The sequence below is a fragment of the Triturus cristatus genome, chromosome 1_2, assembly GCF_964204655.1.
Source record: "Triturus cristatus chromosome 1_2, aTriCri1.1, whole genome shotgun sequence".
Lineage (NCBI taxonomy): Eukaryota > Metazoa > Chordata > Amphibia > Caudata > Salamandridae > Triturus > Triturus cristatus.
This window is the reverse complement of record NC_140580.1, coordinates 349,387,163-349,410,593: the sequence shown is the minus strand read 5'-3', so window position 1 is coordinate 349,410,593 and position 23,431 is coordinate 349,387,163.

Here is a 23,431-nt window from a genome sequence, read left to right as displayed (position 1 = left end):
TCAGAAATGGTAATTTTTTAATGTTTAACTTATTGACTGTAAATGACTATCGCATGTGAATTAGAACTCTTAGAACTAAAATTAGTGTGTTTAGAGTCATTTTAATGCCTGAAATTGGTCGAAATAGAAGCTTCTGAGTAGGAGAAAAAGTCTGCAAAAATGGCAATTTTGGTCACATTGAGGATTTAAAATGTAGTTATTTAACATGAGGCACAATCCAAATGAAATTTTGAATCAATTTTTCGACAGTCCAAAAAATCAATTTTATGATGAAAAACGATGACCCGTGACCTGTCGAATTTTCTCCAGATGGTCAGAAATGGTAATTTTTTTAATGTTTAACTTATTGACTGTAAATGACTATCGCATGTGAATTAGAACTCTTAGAACTAAAATTAGTGTGGTTAGAGTCATTTTAATGCCTGAAATTGGTCGAAATAGAAGCTTCTGAGTAGGAGAAAAAGTCTGTAAAAATGGCAATTTTGGTCACATTGAGGCTTTAAAAAGTAGTTATTCAACAGGAGGGACAATCCAAATGACATTTTGGATCAATTTTTCGACAGTCCAAAAAAATCAATTTTCTGATGAAAAACGATGACCCGTGACCTGTCGAATTTTCTCCAGATGGTCGGAAATGGTAATTTTTTAATGTTTATTTTATTGACTGCAAATGACTATTGCATGTGAATTAGAACTCTTAGAATTAAAATTAGTGTGTTTAGAGTCATTTTAATGCCTGAAATTGGTCGAAATAGAAGCTTCTGAGTAGGACAAAAAGTCTGCAAAAATGGCAATTTTGGTCACATTGAGGCTTTAAAATGTAGTTACTTAACATGAGGCACAATCCAAATGAAATTTTGAATCAATTTTTCGACAGTCCAAAAAATCAATTTTATGATGAAAAACAATGACTCGTGACCTGTCGAATTTTCTCCAGATGGTCAGAAATGGTAATTTTTTAATGTTTCATTTTTTGACTGCAAATGACTATTGCATGTGAATTAGAACTCTTAGAATTACAATTAGTGTGTTTAGAGTCATTTTAATGCCTGAAATTGGTCGAAATAGAAGCTTCTGAAAAGGAGAAAAAGTTTGTAAAAATGGTAATTTTGGTCACATTGAGGCATTAAAAAGTAGTTATTCAACATGAGGCACAATCCAAATGACATTTTGAATCAATTTTTCGACAGTCCAAAAAATCAATTTTCTGATGAAAAACGATGACCCGTGACCTGTCGAATTTTCTCCAGATGGTCAGAAATTATAATTTTTTAATGTTTAACTTATTGACTGTAAATGACTATTGCATGTGAATTAGAACTCTTAGAACTAAAATTAGTGTGTTTAGAGTCATTTTAATGCCTGAAATTGGTCGAAATAGAAGCTTCTGAAAAGGAGAAAAAGTTTGTAAAAATGGCAATTTTGGTCACATTGAGGCTTTAAAAAGTAGTTATTCAACATGAGGCACAATCCAAATGACATTTTGAATCAATTTTTCGACAGTCCAAAAAATCAATTTTCTGATGAAAAACGATGACCCGTGACCTGTCGAATTTTCTCCAGATGGTCAGAAATTATAATTTTTTAATGTTTAACTTATTGACTGTAAATGACTATTGCATGTGAATTAGAACTCTTAGAACTAAAATTAGTGTGTTTAGAGTCATTTTAATGCCTGAAATTGGTCGAAATAGAAGCTTCTGAGTAGGAGAAAAAGTCTGTAAAAATGGCAATTTTGGTCACATTGAGGCTTTAAAATGTATTTATTCAACATGAGGCACAATCCAAATGAAATTTTGAATCAATTTTTCGACAGTCCAAAAAATCAATTTTCTGATGAAAAACGATGACCCGTGACCTGTCGAATTTTCTCCAGATGGTCAGAAATGGTAATTTTTTAATAGTTAATTTTTTGACTGCAAATGACTATTGCATGTGAATTAGAACTCTTAGAATTAAAATTAGTGTGTTTAGAGTCATTTTAATGCCTGAAATTGGTCGAAATAGAAGCTTCTGAAAAGGAGAAAAAGTTAGTAAAAATGGCAATTTTGGTCACATTGAGGCTTTAAAAAGTAGTTATTCAACATGAGGCACAATCCAAATGACATTTTGAATCAATTTTTCGACAGTCCAAAAAATCAATTTTCTGATGAAAAACGATGACCCGTGACCTGTCGAATTTTCTCCAGATGGTCAGAAATGGTAATTTTTTAATAGTTAATTTTTTGACTGCAAATGACTATTGCATGTGAATTAGAACTCTTAGAATTAAAATTAGTGTGTTTAGAGTCATTTTAATGCCTGAAATTGGTCGAAATAGAAGCTTCTGAAAAGGAGAAAAAGTTAGTAAAAATGGCAATTTTGGTCACATTGAGGCTTTAAAAAGTAGTTATTCAACATGAGGCACAATCCAAATGACATTTTGAATCAATTTTTCGACAGTCCAAAAAATCAATTTTCTGATGAAAAACGATGACCCGTGACCTGTCGAATTTTCTCCAGATGGTCAGAAATTATAATTTTTTAATGTTTAACTTATTGACTGTAAATGACTATTGCATGTGAATTAGAACTCTTAGAACTAAAATTAGTGTGTTTAGAGTCATTTTAATGCCTGAAATTGGTCGAAATAGAAGCTTCTGAGTAGGAGAAAAAGTCTGCAAAAATGGCAATTTTGGTCACATTGAGGCTTTAAAAAGTAGTTATTCAACAGGAGGGACAATCCAAATGACATTTTGGATCAATTTTTCGACAGTCCAAAAAAATCAATTTTCTGATGAAAAACGATGACCCGTGACCTGTCGAATTTTCTCCAGATGGTCAGAAATGGTAATTTTTTAATGTTTAACTTATTGACTGTAAATGACTATCGCATGTGAATTAGAACTCTTAGAACTAAAATTATTGTGTTTAGAGTCATTTTAATGCCTGAAATTGGTCGAAATAGAAGCTTCTGAGTAGGAGAAAAAGTCTGTAAAAATGGCAATTTTGGTCACATTGAGGCTTTAAAATGTATTTATTCAACATGAGGCACAATCCAAATGAAATTTTGAATCAATTTTTCGACAGTCCAAAAAATCAATTTTCTGATGAAAAACGATGACCCGTGACCTGTCGAATTTTCTCCAGATGGTCAGAAATGGTAATTTTTTAATAGTTAATTTTTTGACTGCAAATGACTATTGCATGTGAATTAGAACTCTTAGAATTAAAATTAGTGTGTTTAGAGTCATTTTAATGCCTGAAATTGGTCGAAATAGAAGCTTCTGAAAAGGAGAAAAAGTTTGTAAAAATGGCAATTTTGGTCACATTGAGGCTTTAAAAAGTAGTTATTCAACATGAGGCACAATCCAAATGACATTTTGAATCAATTTTTCGACAGTCCAAAAAATCAATTTTATGATGAAAAACGATGACCCGTGACCTGTCGAATTTTCTCCAGATGGTCAGAAATGGTAATTTTTTTAATGTTTAACTTATTGACTGTAAATGACTATCGCATGTGAATTAGAACTCTTAGAACTAAAATTAGTGTGTTTAGAGTCATTTTAATGCCTGAAATTGGTCGAAAAAGAAGCTTCTGAGTAGGAGAAAAAGTCTGTAAAAATGGCAATTTTGGTCACATTGAGGCTTTAAAAAGTAGTTATTCAACAGGAGGGACAATCCAAATGACATTTTGGATCAATTTTTCGACAGTCCAAAAAAATCAATTTTCTGATGAAAAACGATGACCCGTGCGTGACCTGTCGAATTTTCTCCAGATGGTCGGAAATGGTAATTTTTTAATGTTTAATTTATTGACTGCAAATGACTATTGCATGTGAATTAGAACTCTTAGAATTAAAATTAGTGTGTTTAGAGTCATTTTAATGCCTGAAATTGGTCGCAATAGAAGCTTCTGAGTAGGAGAAAAAGTCTGTAAAAATGGCAATTTTGGTCACATTGAAGCTTTAAAATGTATTTATTCAACATGAGGCACAATCCAAATGAAATTTCGAATCAATTTTTCGACAGTCCAAAAAATCAATTTTCTGATGAAAAACGATGACCCGTGACCTGTCGAATTTTCTCCAGATGGTCAGAAATGGTAATTTTTTAATGTTTAATTTGTTGACTGCAAATGACTATTGCATGTGAATTAGAACTCTTAGAATTAAAATTAGTGTGTTTAGAGTCATTTCAATGCCTGAAATTGGTCGAAATAGAAGCTTCTGAAAAGGAGAAAAAGTTTGTAAAAATGGCAATTTTGGTCACATTGAGGCTTTAAAAAGTAGTTATTCAACATGAGGCACAATCCAAATGACATTTTGAATCAATTTTTCGACAGTCCAAAAAATCAATTTTCTGATGAAAAACGATGACCCGTGACCTGTCGAATTTTCTCCAGATGGTCAGAAATTATAATTTTTTAATGTTTAACTTATTGACTGTAAATGACTATTGCATGTGAATTAGAACTCTTAGAACTAAAATTAGTGTGTTTAGAGTCATTTTAATGCCTGAAATTGGTCGAAATAGAAGCTTCTGAGTAGGAGAAAAAGTCTGCAAAAATGGCAATTTTGGTCACATTGAGGCTTTAAAATGTATTTATTCAACATGAGGCACAATCCAAATGAAATTTTGAATCAATTTTTCGACAGTCCAAAAAATCAATTTTATGATGAAAAACGATGACCCGTGACCTGTCGAATTTTCTCCAGATGGTCAGAAATGGTAATTTTTTAATGTTTAACTTATTGACTGTAAATGACTATCGCATGTGAATTAGAACTCTTAGAACTAAAATTAGTGTGTTTAGAGTCATTTTAATGCCTGAAATTGGTCGAAATAGAAGCTTCTGAGTAGGAGAAAAAGTCTGCAAAAATGGCAATTTTGGTCACATTGAGGATTTAAAATGTAGTTATTTAACATGAGGCACAATCCAAATGAAATTTTGAATCAATTTTTCGACAGTCCAAAAAATCAATTTTATGATGAAAAACGATGACCCGTGACCTGTCGAATTTTCTCCAGATGGTCAGAAATGGTAATTTTTTTAATGTTTAACTTATTGACTGTAAATGACTATCGCATGTGAATTAGAACTCTTAGAACTAAAATTAGTGTGGTTAGAGTCATTTTAATGCCTGAAATTGGTCGAAATAGAAGCTTCTGAGTAGGAGAAAAAGTCTGTAAAAATGGCAATTTTGGTCACATTGAGGCTTTAAAAAGTAGTTATTCAACAGGAGGGACAATCCAAATGACATTTTGGATCAATTTTTCGACAGTCCAAAAAAATCAATTTTCTGATGAAAAACGATGACCCGTGACCTGTCGAATTTTCTCCAGATGGTCGGAAATGGTAATTTTTTAATGTTTATTTTATTGACTGCAAATGACTATTGCATGTGAATTAGAACTCTTAGAATTAAAATTAGTGTGTTTAGAGTCATTTTAATGCCTGAAATTGGTCGAAATAGAAGCTTCTGAGTAGGAGAAAAAGTCTGTAAAAATGGCAATTTTGGTCACATTGAGGCTTTAAAATGTATTTATTCAACATGAGGCACAATCCAAATGAAATTTCGAATCAATTTTTCGACAGTCCAAAAAATCAATTTTCTGATGAAAAACGATGACCCGTGACCTGTCGAATTTTCTCCAGATGGTCAGAAATTATAATTTTTTAATGTTTAACTTATTGGCTGTAAATGACTATTGCATGTGAATTAGAACTCTTAGAACTAAAATTAGTGTGTTTAGAGTCATTTTAATGCCTGAAATTGGTCGAAATAGAAGCTTCTGAGTAGGAGAAAAAGTCTGCAAAAATGGCAATTTTGGTCACATTGAGGCTTTAAAATGTAGTTATTTAACATGAGGCACAATCCAAATGAAATTTTGAATCAATTTTTCGACAGTCCAAAAAATCAATTTTATGATGAAAAACGATGACCCGTGACCTGTCGAATTTTCTCCAAATGGTCAGAAATGGTAATTTTTTAATGTTTAACTTATTGACTGTAAATGACTATCGCATGTGAATTAGAACTCTTAGAACTAAAATTAGTGTGTTTAGAGTCATTTTAATGCCTGAAATTGGTCGAAATAGAAGCTTCTGAGTAGGAGAAAAAGTCTGCAAAAATGGCAATTTTGGTCACATTGAGGCTTTAAAATGTAGTTATTTAACATGAGGCACAATCCAAATGAAATTGTGAATCAATTTTTCGACAGTCCAAAAAATCAATTTTATGATGAAAAACGATGACCCGTGACCTGTCGAATTTTCTCCAGATGGTCAGAAATGGTAATTTTTTAATGTTTAACTTATTGACTGTAAATGACTATCGCATGTGAATTAGAACTCTTAGAACTAAAATTAGTGTGTTTAGAGTCATTTTAATGCCTGAAATTGGTCGAAATAGAAGCTTCTGAGTAGGAGAAAAAGTCTGCAAAAATGGCAATTTTGGTCACATTGAGGCTTTAAAAAGTAGTTATTCAACAGGAGGGACAATCCAAATGACATTTTGGATCAATTTTTCGACAGTCCAAAAAAATCAATTTTCTGATGAAAAACGATGACCCGTGACCTGTCGAATTTTCTCCAGATGGTCAGAAATGGTAATTTTTTAATGTTTAACTTATTGACTGTAAATGACTATCGCATGTGAATTAGAACTCTTAGAACTAAAATTAGTGTGTTTAGAGTCATTTTAATGCCTGAAATTGGTCGAAATAGAAGCTTCTGAGTAGGAGAAAAAGTCTGTAAAAATGGCAATTTTGGTCACATTGAGGCTTTAAAATGTATTTATTCAACATGAGGCACAATCCAAATGAAATTTTGAATCAATTTTTCGACAGTCCAAAAAATCAATTTTCTGATGAAAAACGATGACCCGTGACCTGTCGAATTTTCTCCAGAAGGTCAGAAATGGTAATTTTTTAATGTTTAATTTTTTGACTGCAAATGACTATTGCATGTGAATTAGAACTCTTAGAATTAAAATTAGTGTGTTTAGAGTCATTTTAATGCCTGAAATTGGTCGAAATAGAAGCTTCTGAAAAGGAGAAAAAGTTTGTAAAAATGGCAATTTTGGTCACATTGAGGCTTTAAAAAGTAGTTATTCAACATGAGGCACAATCCAAATGACATTTTGAATCAATTTTTCGACAGTCCAAAAAATCAATTTTCTGATGAAAAACGATGACCCGTGACCTGTCGAATTTTCTCCAGATGGTCAGAAATTATAATTTTTTAATGTTTAATTTATTGACTATAAATGACTATTGCATGTGAATTAGAACTCTTAGAACTAAAATTAGTGTGTTTAGAGTCATTTTAATGCCTGAAATTGGTCGAAATAGAAGCTTCTGAGTAGGAGAAAAAGTCTGCAAAAATGGCAATTTTGGTCACATTGAGGCTTTAAAATGTAGTTATTTAACATGAGGCACAATCCAAATGAAATTTTGAATCAATTTTTCGACAGTCCAAAAAATCAATTTTAGGATGAAAAACGATGACCCGTGACCTGTCGAATTTTCTCCAGATGGTCAGAAATGGTAATTTTTTAATGTTTAACTTATTGACTGTAAATGACTATTGCATGTGAATTAGAACTCTTAGAACTAAAATTAGTGTGTTTAGAGTCATTTTAATGCCTGAAATTGGTCGAAATAGAAGCTTCTGAGTAGGACAAAAAGTCTGCAAAAATGGCAATTTTGGTCACATTGAGGCTTTAAAATGTAGTTATTTAACATGAGGCACAATCCAAATGAAATTTTGAATCAATTTTTCGACAGTCCAAAAAATCAATTTTATGATGAAAAACAATGACTCGTGACCTGTCGAATTTTCTCCAGATGGTCAGAAATGGTAATTTTTTAATGTTTCATTTTTTGACTGCAAATGACTATTGCATGTGAATTAGAACTCTTAGAATTACAATTAGTGTGTTTAGAGTCATTTTAATGCCTGAAATTGGTCGAAATAGAAGCTTCTGAAAAGGAGAAAAAGTTTGTAAAAATGGTAATTTTGGTCACATTGAGGCATTAAAAAGTAGTTATTCAACATGAGGCACAATCCAAATGACATTTTGAATCAATTTTTCGACAGTCCAAAAAATCAATTTTCTGATGAAAAACGATGACCCGTGACCTGTCGAATTTTCTCCAGATGGTCAGAAATTATAATTTTTTAATGTTTAACTTATTGACTGTAAATGACTATTGCATGTGAATTAGAACTCTTAGAACTAAAATTAGTGTGTTTAGAGTCATTTTAATGCCTGAAATTGGTCGAAATAGAAGCTTCTGAAAAGGAGAAAAAGTTTGTAAAAATGGCAATTTTGGTCACATTGAGGCTTTAAAAAGTAGTTATTCAACATGAGGCACAATCCAAATGACATTTTGAATCAATTTTTCGACAGTCCAAAAAATCAATTTTCTGATGAAAAACGATGACCCGTGACCTGTCGAATTTTCTCCAGATGGTCAGAAATTATAATTTTTTAATGTTTAACTTATTGACTGTAAATGACTATTGCATGTGAATTAGAACTCTTAGAACTAAAATTAGTGTGTTTAGAGTCATTTTAATGCCTGAAATTGGTCGAAATAGAAGCTTCTGAGTAGGAGAAAAAGTCTGTAAAAATGGCAATTTTGGTCACATTGAGGCTTTAAAATGTATTTATTCAACATGAGGCACAATCCAAATGAAATTTTGAATCAATTTTTCGACAGTCCAAAAAATCAATTTTCTGATGAAAAACGATGACCCGTGACCTGTCGAATTTTCTCCAGATGGTCAGAAATGGTAATTTTTTAATAGTTAATTTTTTGACTGCAAATGACTATTGCATGTGAATTAGAACTCTTAGAATTAAAATTAGTGTGTTTAGAGTCATTTTAATGCCTGAAATTGGTCGAAATAGAAGCTTCTGAAAAGGAGAAAAAGTTAGTAAAAATGGCAATTTTGGTCACATTGAGGCTTTAAAAAGTAGTTATTCAACATGAGGCACAATCCAAATGACATTTTGAATCAATTTTTCGACAGTCCAAAAAATCAATTTTCTGATGAAAAACGATGACCCGTGACCTGTCGAATTTTCTCCAGATGGTCAGAAATGGTAATTTTTTAATAGTTAATTTTTTGACTGCAAATGACTATTGCATGTGAATTAGAACTCTTAGAATTAAAATTAGTGTGTTTAGAGTCATTTTAATGCCTGAAATTGGTCGAAATAGAAGCTTCTGAAAAGGAGAAAAAGTTAGTAAAAATGGCAATTTTGGTCACATTGAGGCTTTAAAAAGTAGTTATTCAACATGAGGCACAATCCAAATGACATTTTGAATCAATTTTTCGACAGTCCAAAAAATCAATTTTCTGATGAAAAACGATGACCCGTGACCTGTCGAATTTTCTCCAGATGGTCAGAAATTATAATTTTTTAATGTTTAACTTATTGACTGTAAATGACTATTGCATGTGAATTAGAACTCTTAGAACTAAAATTAGTGTGTTTAGAGTCATTTTAATGCCTGAAATTGGTCGAAATAGAAGCTTCTGAGTAGGAGAAAAAGTCTGCAAAAATGGCAATTTTGGTCACATTGAGGCTTTAAAAAGTAGTTATTCAACAGGAGGGACAATCCAAATGACATTTTGGATCAATTTTTCGACAGTCCAAAAAAATCAATTTTCTGATGAAAAACGATGACCCGTGACCTGTCGAATTTTCTCCAGATGGTCAGAAATGGTAATTTTTTAATGTTTAACTTATTGACTGTAAATGACTATCGCATGTGAATTAGAACTCTTAGAACTAAAATTATTTTGTTTAGAGTCATTTTAATGCCTGAAATTGGTCGAAATAGAAGCTTCTGAGTAGGAGAAAAAGTCTGTAAAAATGGCAATTTTGGTCACATTGAGGCTTTAAAATGTATTTATTCAACATGAGGCACAATCCAAATGAAATTTTGAATCAATTTTTCGACAGTCCAAAAAATCAATTTTCTGATGAAAAACGATGACCCGTGACCTGTCGAATTTTCTCCAGATGGTCAGAAATGGTAATTTTTTAATAGTTAATTTTTTGACTGCAAATGACTATTGCATGTGAATTAGAACTCTTAGAATTAAAATTAGTGTGTTTAGAGTCATTTTAATGCCTGAAATTGGTCGAAATAGAAGCTTCTGAGTAGGAGAAAAAGTCTGTAAAAATGGCAATTTTGGTCACATTGAGGCTTTAAAATGTATTTATTCAACATGAGGCACAATCCAAATGAAATTTTGAATCAATTTTTCGACAGTCCAAAAAATCAATTTTATGATGAAAAACGATGACCCGTGACCTGTCGAATTTTCTCCAGATGGTCAGAAATGGTAATTTTTTTAATGTTTAACTTATTGACTGTAAATGACTATCGCATGTGAATTAGAACTCTTAGAACTAAAATTAGTGTGTTTAGAGTCATTTTAATGCCTGAAACTGGTCGAAAAAGAAGCTTCTGAGTAGGAGAAAAAGTCTGTAAAAATGGCAATTTTGGTCACATTGAGGCTTTAAAAAGTAGTTATTCAACAGGAGGGACAATCCAAATGACATTTTGGATCAATTTTTCGACAGTGCAAAAAAATCAATTTTCTGATGAAAAACGATGACCCGTGCGTGACCTGTCGAATTTTCTCCAGATGGTCGGAAATGGTAATTTTTTAATGTTTAATTTATTGACTGCAAATGACTATTGCATGTGAATTAGAACTCTTAGAATTAAAATTAGTGTGTTTAGAGTCATTTTAATGCCTGAAATTGGTCGCAATAGAAGCTTCTGAGTAGGAGAAAAAGTCTGTAAAAATGGCAATTTTGGTCACATTGAAGCTTTAAAATGTATTTATTCAACATGAGGCACAATCCAAATGAAATTTCGAATCAATTTTTCGACAGTCCAAAAAATCAATTTTCTGATGAAAAACGATGACCCGTGACCTGTCGAATTTTCTCCAGATGGTCAGAAATGGTAATTTTTTAATGTTTAATTTGTTGACTGCAAATGACTATTGCATGTGAATTAGAACTCTTAGAATTAAAATTAGTGTGTTTAGAGTCATTTCAATGCCTGAAATTGGTCGAAATAGAAGCTTCTGAAAAGGAGAAAAAGTTTGTAAAAATGGCAATTTTGGTCACATTGAGGCTTTAAAAAGTAGTTATTCAACATGAGGCACAATCCAAATGACATTTTGAATCAATTTTTCGACAGTCCAAAAAATCAATTTTCTGATGAAAAACGATGACCCGTGACCTGTCGAATTTTCTCCAGATGGTCAGAAATTATAATTTTTTAATGTTTAACTTATTGACTGTAAATGACTATTGCATGTGAATTAGAACTCTTAGAACTAAAATTAGTGTGTTTAGAGTCATTTTAATGCCTGAAATTGGTCGAAATAGAAGCTTCTGAGTAGGAGAAAAAGTCTGCAAAAATGGCAATTTTGGTCACATTGAGGCTTTAAAATGTATTTATTCAACATGAGGCACAATCCAAATGAAATTTTGAATCAATTTTTCGACAGTCCAAAAAATCAATTTTATGATGAAAAACGATGACCCGTGACCTGTCGAATTTTCTCCAGATGGTCAGAAATGGTAATTTTTTAATGTTTAACTTATTGACTGTAAATGACTATCGCATGTGAATTAGAACTCTTAGAACTAAAATTAGTGTGTTTAGAGTCATTTTAATGCCTGAAATTGGTCGAAATAGAAGCTTCTGAGTAGGAGAAAAAGTCTGCAAAAATGGCAATTTTGGTCACATTGAGGCTTTAAAATGTAGTTATTTAACATGAGGCACAATCCAAATGAAATTTTGAATCAATTTTTCGACAGTCCAAAAAATCAATTTTATGATGAAAAACGATGACCCGTGACCTGTCGAATTTTCTCCAGATGGTCAGAAATGGTAATTTTTTTAATGTTTAACTTATTGACTGTAAATGACTATCGCATGTGAATTAGAACTCTTAGAACTAAAATTAGTGTGTTTAGAGTCATTTTAATGCCTGAAATTGGTCGAAATAGAAGCTTCTGAGTAGGAGAAAAAGTCTGTAAAAATGGCAATTTTGGTCACATTGAGGCTTTAAAAAGTAGTTATTCAACAGGAGGGACAATCCAAATGACATTTTGGATCAATTTTTCGACAGTCCAAAAAAATCAATTTTCTGATGAAAAACGATGACCCGTGACCTGTCGAATTTTCTCCAGATGGTCGGAAATGGTAATTTTTTAATGTTTATTTTATTGACTGCAAATGACTATTGCATGTGAATTAGAACTCTTAGAATTAAAATTAGTGTGTTTAGAGTCATTTTAATGCCTGAAATTGGTCGAAATAGAAGCTTCTGAGTAGGAGAAAAAGTCTGTAAAAATGGCAATTTTGGTCACATTGAGGCTTTAAAATGTATTTATTCAACATGAGGCACAATCCAAATGAAATTTCGAATCAATTTTTCGACAGTCCAAAAAATCAATTTTCTGATGAAAAACGATGACCCGTGACCTGTCGAATTTTCTCCAGATGGTCAGAAATTATAATTTTTTAATGTTTAACTTATTGACTGTAAATGACTATTGCATGTGAATTAGAACTCTTAGAACTAAAATTAGTGTGTTTAGAGTCATTTTAATGCCTGAAATTGGTCGAAATAGAAGCTTCTGAGTAGGAGAAAAAGTCTGCAAAAATGGCAATTTTGGTCACATTGAGGCTTTAAAATGTAGTTATTTAACATGAGGCACAATCCAAATGAAATTTTGAATCAATTTTTCGACAGTCCAAAAAATCAATTTTATGATGAAAAACGATGACCCGTGACCTGTCGAATTTTCTCCAAATGGTCAGAAATGGTAATTTTTTAATGTTTAACTTATTGACTGTAAATGACTATCGCATGTGAATTAGAACTCTTAGAACTAAAATTAGTGTGTTTAGAGTCATTTTAATGCCTGAAATTGGTCGAAATAGAAGCTTCTGAGTAGGAGAAAAAGTCTGCAAAAATGGCAATTTTGGTCACATTGAGGCTTTAAAATGTAGTTATTTAACATGAGGCACAATCCAAATGAAATTGTGAATCAATTTTTCGACAGTCCAAAAAATCAATTTTATGATGAAAAACGATGACCCGTGACCTGTCGAATTTTCTCCAGATGGTCAGAAATGGTAATTTTTTAATGTTTAACTTATTGACTGTAAATGACTATCGCATGTGAATTAGAACTCTTAGAACTAAAATTAGTGTGTTTAGAGTCATTTTAATGCCTGAAATTGGTCGAAATAGAAGCTTCTGAGAAGGAGAAAAAGTCTGCAAAAATGGCAATTTTGGTCACATTGAGGCTTTAAAAAGTAGTTATTCAACAGGAGGGACAATCCAAATGACATTTTGGATCAATTTTTCGACAGTCCAAAAAAATCAATTTTCTGATGAAAAACGTGACCTGTAGAATTTTCTCCAGATGGTCAGAAATGGTAATTTTTTAATGTTTAACTTATTGACTGTAAATGACTATCGCATGTGAATTAGAACTCTTAGAACTAAAATTAGTGTGTTTAGAGTCATTTTAATGCCTGAAATTGGTCGAAATAGAAGCTTATGAGTAGGAGAAAAAGTCTGTAAAAATGGCAATTTTGGTCACATTGAGGCTTTAAAATGTATTTATTCAACATGAGGCACAATCCAAATGAAATTTTGAATCAATTTTTCGACAGTCCAAAAAATCAATTTTCTGATGAAAAACGATGACCCGTGACCTGTCGAATTTTCTCCAGATGGTCAGAAATGGTAATTTTTTAATGTTTAATTTTTTGACTGCAAATGACTATTGCATGTGAATTAGAACTCTTAGAATTAAAATTAGTGTGTTTAGAGTCATTTTAATGCCTGAAATTGGTCGAAATAGAAGCTTCTGAAAAGGAGAAAAAGTTTGTAAAAATGGCAATTTTGGTCACATTGAGGCTTTAAAAAGTAGTTATTCAACATGAGGCACAATCCAAATGACATTTTGAATCAATTTTTCGACAGTCCAAAAAATCAATTTTCTGATGAAAAACGATGACCCGTGACCTGTCGAATTTTCTCCAGATGGTCAGAAATTATAATTTTTTAATGTTTAATTTATTGACTATAAATGACTATTGCATGTGAATTAGAACTCTTAGAACTAAAATTAGTGTGTTTAGAGTCATTTTAATGCCTGAAATTGGTCGAAATAGAAGCTTCTGAGTAGGAGAAAAAGTCTGCAAAAATGGCAATTTTGGTCACATTGAGGCTTTAAAATGTAGTTATTTAACATGAGGCACAATCCAAATGAAATTTTGAATCAATTTTTCGACAGTCCAAAAAATCAATTTTAGGATGAAAAACGATGACCCGTGACCTGTCGAATTTTCTCCAGATGGTCAGAAATGGTAATTTTTTAATGTTTAACTTATTGACTGTAAATGACTATTGCATGTGAATTAGAACTCTTAGAACTAAAATTAGTGTGTTTAGAGTCATTTTAATGCCTGAAATTGGTCGAAATAGAAGCTTCTGAGTAGGACAAAAAGTCTGCAAAAATGGCAATTTTGGTCACATTGAGGCTTTAAAATGTAGTTATTTAACATGAGGCACAATCCAAATGAAATTTTGAATCAATTTTTCGACAGTCCAAAAAATCAATTTTATGATGAAAAACAATGACTCGTGACCTGTCGAATTTTCTCCAGATGGTCAGAAATGGTAATTTTTTAATGTTTCATTTTTTGACTGCAAATGACTATTGCATGTGAATTAGAACTCTTAGAATTACAATTAGTGTGTTTAGAGTCATTTTAATGCCTGAAATTGGTCGAAATAGAAGCTTCTGAAAAGGAGAAAAAGTTTGTAAAAATGGTAATTTTGGTCACATTGAGGCATTAAAAAGTAGTTATTCAACATGAGGCACAATCCAAATGACATTTTGAATCAATTTTTCGACAGTCCAAAAAATCAATTTTCTGATGAAAAACGATGACCCGTGACCTGTCGAATTTTCTCCAGATGGTCAGAAATTATAATTTTTTAATGTTTAACTTATTGACTGTAAATGACTATTGCATGTGAATTAGAACTCTTAGAACTAAAATTAGTGTGTTTAGAGTCATTTTAATGCCTGAAATTGGTCGAAATAGAAGCTTCTGAAAAGGAGAAAAAGTTTGTAAAAATGGCAATTTTGGTCACATTGAGGCTTTAAAAAGTAGTTATTCAACATGAGGCACAATCCAAATGACATTTTGAATCAATTTTTCGACAGTCCAAAAAATCAATTTTCTGATGAAAAACGATGACCCGTGACCTGTCGAATTTTCTCCAGATGGTCAGAAATTATAATTTTTTAATGTTTAACTTATTGACTGTAAATGACTATTGCATGTGAATTAGAACTCTTAGAACTAAAATTAGTGTGTTTAGAGTCATTTTAATGCCTGAAATTGGTCGAAATAGAAGCTTCTGAGTAGGAGAAAAAGTCTGTAAAAATGGCAATTTTGGTCACATTGAGGCTTTAAAATGTATTTATTCAACATGAGGCACAATCCAAATGAAATTTTGAATCAATTTTTCGACAGTCCAAAAAATCAATTTTCTGATGAAAAACGATGACCCGTGACCTGTCGAATTTTCTCCAGATGGTCAGAAATGGTAATTTTTTAATAGTTAATTTTTTGACTGCAAATGACTATTGCATGTGAATTAGAACTCTTAGAATTAAAATTAGTGTGTTTAGAGTCATTTTAATGCCTGAAATTGGTCGAAATAGAAGCTTCTGAAAAGGAGAAAAAGTTAGTAAAAATGGCAATTTTGGTCACATTGAGGCTTTAAAAAGTAGTTATTCAACATGAGGCACAATCCAAATGACATTTTGAATCAATTTTTCGACAGTCCAAAAAATCAATTTTCTGATGAAAAACGATGACCCGTGACCTGTCGAATTTTCTCCAGATGGTCAGAAATGGTAATTTTTTAATAGTTAATTTTTTGACTGCAAATGACTATTGCATGTGAATTAGAACTCTTAGAATTAAAATTAGTGTGTTTAGAGTCATTTTAATGCCTGAAATTGGTCGAAATAGAAGCTTCTGAAAAGGAGAAAAAGTTAGTAAAAATGGCAATTTTGGTCACATTGAGGCTTTAAAAAGTAGTTATTCAACATGAGGCACAATCCAAATGACATTTTGAATCAATTTTTCGACAGTCCAAAAAATCAATTTTCTGATGAAAAACGATGACCCGTGACCTGTCGAATTTTCTCCAGATGGTCAGAAATTATAATTTTTTAATGTTTAACTTATTGACTGTAAATGACTATTGCATGTGAATTAGAACTCTTAGAACTAAAATTAGTGTGTTTAGAGTCATTTTAATGCCTGAAATTGGTCGAAATAGAAGCTTCTGAGTAGGAGAAAAAGTCTGCAAAAATGGCAATTTTGGTCACATTGAGGCTTTAAAAAGTAGTTATTCAACAGGAGGGACAATCCAAATGACATTTTGGATCAATTTTTCGACAGTCCAAAAAAATCAATTTTCTGATGAAAAACGATGACCCGTGACCTGTCGAATTTTCTCCAGATGGTCAGAAATGGTAATTTTTTAATGTTTAACTTATTGACTGTAAATGACTATCGCATGTGAATTAGAACTCTTAGAACTAAAATTATTGTGTTTAGAGTCATTTTAATGCCTGAAATTGGTCGAAATAGAAGCTTCTGAGTAGGAGAAAAAGTCTGTAAAAATGGCAATTTTGGTCACATTGAGGCTTTAAAATGTATTTATTCAACATGAGGCACAATCCAAATGAAATTTTGAATCAATTTTTCGACAGTCCAAAAAATCAATTTTCTGATGAAAAACGATGACCCGTGACCTGTCGAATTTTCTCCAGATGGTCAGAAATGGTAATTTTTTAATAGTTAATTTTTTGACTGCAAATGACTATTGCATGTGAATTAGAACTCTTAGAATTAAAATTAGTGTGTTTAGAGTCATTTTAATGCCTGAAATTGGTCGAAATAGAAGCTTCTGAAAAGGAGAAAAAGTTTGTAAAAATGGCAATTTTGGTCACATTGAGGCTTTAAAAAGTAGTTATTCAACATGAGGCACAATCCAAATGACATTTTGAATCAATTTTTCGACAGTCCAAAAAATCAATTTTATGATGAAAAACGATGACCCGTGACCTGTCGAATTTTCTCCAGATGGTCAGAAATGGTAATTTTTTTAATGTTTAACTTATTGACTGTAAATGACTATCGCATGTGAATTAGAACTCTTAGAACTAAAATTAGTGTGTTTAGAGTCATTTTAATGCCTGAAATTGGTCGAAAAAGAAGCTTCTGAGTAGGAGAAAAAGTCTGTAAAAATGGCAATTTTGGTCACATTGAGGCTTTAAAAAGTAGTTATTCAACAGGAGGGACAATCCAAATGACATTTTGGATCAATTTTTCGACAGTCCAAAAAAATCAATTTTCTGATGAAAAACGATGACCCGTGCGTGACCTGTCGAATTTTCTCCAGATGGTCGGAAATGGTAATTTTTTAATGTTTAATTTATTGACTGCAAATGACTATTGCATGTGAATTAGAACTCTTAGAATTAAAATTAGTGTGTTTAGAGTCATTTTAATGCCTGAAATTGGTCGCAATAGAAGCTTCTGAGTAGGAGAAAAAGTCTGTAAAAATGGCAATTTTGGTCACATTGAAGCTTTAAAATGTATTTATTCAACATGAGGCACAATCCAAATGAAATTTCGAATCAATTTTTCGACAGTCCAAAAAATCAATTTTCTGATGAAAAACGATGACCCGTGACCTGTCGAATTTTCTCCAGATGGTCAGAAATGGTAATTTTTTAATGTTTAATTTGTTGACTGCAAATGACTATTGCATGTGAATTAGAACTCTTAGAATTAAAATTAGTGTGTTTAGAGTCATTTCAATGCCTGAAATTGGTCGAAATAGAAGCTTCTGAAAAGGAGAAAAAGTTTGTAAAAATGGCAATTTTGGTCACATTGAGGCTTTAAAAAGTAGTTATTCAACATGAGGCACAATCCAAATGACATTTTGAATCAATTTTTCGACAGTCCAAAAAATCAATTTTCTGATGAAAAACGATGACCCGTGACCTGTCGAATTTTCTCCAGATGGTCAGAAATTATAATTTTTTAATGTTTAACTTATTGACTGTAAATGACTATTGCATGTGAATTAGAACTCTTAGAACTAAAATTAGTGTGTTTAGAGTCATTTTAATGCCTGAAATTGGTCGAAATAGAAGCTTCTGAGTAGGAGAAAAAGTCTGCAAAAATGGCAATTTTGGTCACATTGAGGCTTTAAAATGTATTTATTCAACATGAGGCACAATCCAAATGAAATTTTGAATCAATTTTTCGACAGTCCAAAAAATCAATTTTATGATGAAAAACGATGACCCGTGACCTGTCGAATTTTCTCCAGATGGTCAGAAATGGTAATTTTTTAATGTTTAACTTATTGACTGTAAATGACTATCGCATGTGAATTAGAACTCTTAGAACTAAAATTAGTGTGTTTAGAGTCATTTTAATGCCTGAAATTGGTCGAAATAGAAGCTTCTGAGTAGGAGAAAAAGTCTGCAAAAATGGCAATTTTGGTCACATTGAGGATTTAAAATGTAGTTATTTAACATGAGGCACAATCCAAATGAAATTTTGAATCAATTTTTCGACAGTCCAAAAAATCAATTTTATGATGAAAAACGATGACCCGTGACCTGTCGAATTTTCTCCAGATGGTCAGAAATGGTAATTTTTTTAATGTTTAACTTATTGACTGTAAATGACTATCGCATGTGAATTAGAACTCTTAGAACTAAAATTAGTGTGGTTAGAGTCATTTTAATGCCTGAAATTGGTCGAAATAGAAGCTTCTGAGTAGGAGAAAAAGTCTGTAAAAATGGCAATTTTGGTCACATTGAGGCTTTAAAAAGTAGTTATTCAACAGGAGGGACAATCCAAATGACATTTTGGATCAATTTTTCGACAGTCCAAAAAAATCAATTTTCTGATGAAAAACGATGACCCGTGACCTGTCGAATTTTCTCCAGATGGTCGGAAATGGTAATTTTTTAATGTTTATTTTATTGACTGCAAATGACTATTGCATGTGAATTAGAACTCTTAGAATTAAAATTAGTGTGTTTAGAGTCATTTTAATGCCTGAAATTGGTCGAAATAGAAGCTTCTGAGTAGGACAAAAAGTCTGCAAAAATGGCAATTTTGGTCACATTGAGGCTTTAAAATGTAGTTATTTAACATGAGGCACAATCCAAATGAAATTTTGAATCAATTTTTCGACAGTCCAAAAAATCAATTTTATGATGAAAAACAATGACTCGTGACCTGTCGAATTTTCTCCAGATGGTCAGAAATGGTAATTTTTTAATGTTTCATTTTTTGACTGCAAATGACTATTGCATGTGAATTAGAACTCTTAGAATTACAATTAGTGTGTTTAGAGTCATTTTAATGCCTGAAATTGGTCGAAATAGAAGCTTCTGAAAAGGAGAAAAAGTTTGTAAAAATGGTAATTTTGGTCACATTGAGGCATTAAAAAGTAGTTATTCAACATGAGGCACAATCCAAATGACATTTTGAATCAATTTTTCGACAGTCCAAAAAATCAATTTTCTGATGAAAAACGATGACCCGTGACCTGTCGAATTTTCTCCAGATGGTCAGAAATTATAATTTTTTAATGTTTAACTTATTGACTGTAAATGACTATTGCATGTGAATTAGAACTCTTAGAACTAAAATTAGTGTGTTTAGAGTCATTTTAATGCCTGAAATTGGTCGAAATAGAAGCTTCTGAAAAGGAGAAAAAGTTTGTAAAAATGGCAATTTTGGTCACATTGAGGCTTTAAAAAGTAGTTATTCAACATGAGGCACAATCCAAATGACATTTTGAATCAATTTTTCGACAGTCCAAAAAATCAATTTTCTGATGAAAAACGATGACCCGTGACCTGTCGAATTTTCTCCAGATGGTCAGAAATTATAATTTTTTAATGTTTAACTTATTGACTGTAAATGACTATTGCATGTGAATTAGAACTCTTAGAACTAAAATTAGTGTGTTTAGAGTCATTTTAATGCCTGAAATTGGTCGAAATAGAAGCTTCTGAGTAGGAGAAAAAGTCTGTAAAAATGGCAATTTTGGTCACATTGAGGCTTTAAAATGTATTTATTCAACATGAGGCACAATCCAAATGAAATTTTGAATCAATTTTTCGACAGTCCAAAAAATCAATTTTCTGATGAAAAACGATGACCCGTGACCTGTCGAATTTTCTCCAGATGGTCAGAAATGGTAATTTTTTAATAGTTAATTTTTTGACTGCAAATGACTATTGCATGTGAATTAGAACTCTTAGAATTAAAATTAGTGTGTTTAGAGTCATTTTAATGCCTGAAATTGGTCGAAATAGAAGCTTCTGAAAAGGAGAAAAAGTTAGTAAAAATGGCAATTTTGGTCACATTGAGGCTTTAAAAAGTAGTTATTCAACATGAGGCACAATCCAAATGACATTTTGAATCAATTTTTCGACAGTCCAAAAAATCAATTTTCTGATGAAAAACGATGACCCGTGACCTGTCGAATTTTCTCCAGATGGTCAGAAATGGTAATTTTTTAATAGTTAATTTTTTGACTGCAAATGACTATTGCATGTGAATTAGAACTCTTAGAATTAAAATTAGTGTGTTTAGAGTCATTTTAATGCCTGAAATTGGTCGAAATAGAAGCTTCTGAAAAGGAGAAAAAGTTAGTAAAAATGGCAATTTTGGTCACATTGAGGCTTTAAAAAGTAGTTATTCAACATGAGGCACAATCCAAATGACATTTTGAATCAATTTTTCGACAGTCCAAAAAATCAATTTTCTGATGAAAAACGATGACCCGTGACCTGTCGAATTTTCTCCAGATGGTCAGAAATTATAATTTTTTAATGTTTAACTTATTGACTGTAAATGACTATTGCATGTGAATTAGAACTCTTAGAACTAAAATTAGTGTGTTTAGAGTCATTTTAATGCCTGAAATTGGTCGAAATAGAAGCTTCTGAGTAGGAGAAAAAGTCTGCAAAAATGGCAATTTTGGTCACATTGAGGCTTTAAAAAGTAGTTATTCAACAGGAGGGACAATCCAAATGACATTTTGGATCAATTTTTCGACAGTCCAAAAAAATCAATTTTCTGATGAAAAACGATGACCCGTGACCTGTCGAATTTTCTCCAGATGGTCAGAAATGGTAATTTTTTAATGTTTAACTTATTGACTGTAAATGACTATCGCATGTGAATTAGAACTCTTAGAACTAAAATTATTGTGTTTAGAGTCATTTTAATGCCTGAAATTGGTCGAAATAGAAGCTTCTGAGTAGGAGAAAAAGTCTGTAAAAATGGCAATTTTGGTCACATTGAGGCTTTAAAATGTATTTATTCAACATGAGGCACAATCCAAATGAAATTTTGAATCAATTTTTCGACAGTCCAAAAAATCAATTTTCTGATGAAAAACGATGACCCGTGACCTGTCGAATTTTCTCCAGATGGTCAGAAATGGTAATTTTTTAATAGTTAATTTTTTGACTGCAAATGACTATTGCATGTGAATTAGAACTCTTAGAATTAAAATTAGTGTGTTTAGAGTCATTTTAATGCCTGAAATTGGTCGAAATAGAAGCTTCTGAAAAGGAGAAAAAGTTTGTAAAAATGGCAATTTTGGTCACATTGAGGCTTTAAAAAGTAGTTATTCAACATGAGGCACAATCCAAATGACATTTTGAATCAATTTTTCGACAGTCCAAAAAATCAATTTTATGATGAAAAACGATGACCCGTGACCTGTCGAATTTTCTCCAGATGGTCAGAAATGGTAATTTTTTTAATGTTTAACTTATTGACTGTAAATGACTATCGCATGTGAATTAGAACTCTTAGAACTAAAATTAGTGTGTTTAGAGTCATTTTAATGCCTGAAATTGGTCGAAAAAGAAGCTTCTGAGTAGGAGAAAAAGTCTGTAAAAATGGCAATTTTGGTCACATTGAGGCTTTAAAAAGTAGTTATTCAACAGGAGGGACAATCCAAATGACATTTTGGATCAATTTTTCGACAGTCCAAAAAAATCAATTTTCTGATGAAAAACGATGACCCGTGCGTGACCTGTCGAATTTTCTCCAGATGGTCGGAAATGGTAATTTTTTAATGTTTAATTTATTGACTGCAAATGACTATTGCATGTGAATTAGAACTCTTAGAATTAAAATTAGTGTGTTTAGAGTCATTTTAATGCCTGAAATTGGTCGCAATAGAAGCTTCTGAGTAGGAGAAAAAGTCTGTAAAAATGGCAATTTTGGTCACATTGAAGCTTTAAAATGTATTTATTCAACATGAGGCACAATCCAAATGAAATTTCGAATCAATTTTTCGACAGTCCAAAAAATCAATTTTCTGATGAAAAACGATGACCCGTGACCTGTCGAATTTTCTCCAGATGGTCAGAAATGGTAATTTTTTAATGTTTAATTTGTTGACTGCAAATGACTATTGCATGTGAATTAGAACTCTTAGAATTAAAATTAGTGTGTTTAGAGTCATTTCAATGCCTGAAATTGGTCGAAATAGAAGCTTCTGAAAAGGAGAAAAAGTTTGTAAAAATGGCAATTTTGGTCACATTGAGGCTTTAAAAAGTAGTTATTCAACATGAGGCACAATCCAAATGACATTTTGAATCAATTTTTCGACAGTCCAAAAAATCAATTTTCTGATGAAAAACGATGACCCGTGACCTGTCGAATTTTCTCCAGATGGTCAGAAATTATAATTTTTTAATGTTTAACTTATTGACTGTAAATGACTATTGCATGTGAATTAGAACTCTTAGAACTAAAATTAGTGTGTTTAGAGTCATTTTAATGCCTGAAATTGGTCGAAATAGAAGCTTCTGAGTAGGAGAAAAAGTCTGCAAAAATGGCAATTTTGGTCACATTGAGGCTTTAAAATGTATTTATTCAACATGAGGCACAATCCAAATGAAATTTTGAATCAATTTTTCGACAGTCCAAAAAATCAATTTTATGATGAAAAACGATGACCCGTGACCTGTCGAATTTTCTCCAGATGGTCAGAAATGGTAATTTTTTAATGTTTAACTTATTGACTGTAAATGACTATCGCATGTGAATTAGAACTCTTAGAACTAAAATTAGTGTGTTTAGAGTCATTTTAATGCCTGAAATTGGTCGAAATAGAAGCTTCTGAGTAGGAGAAAAAGTCTGCAAAAATGGCAATTTTGGTCACATTGAGGATTTAAAATGTAGTTATTTAACATGAGGCACAATCCAAATGAAATTTTGAATCAAT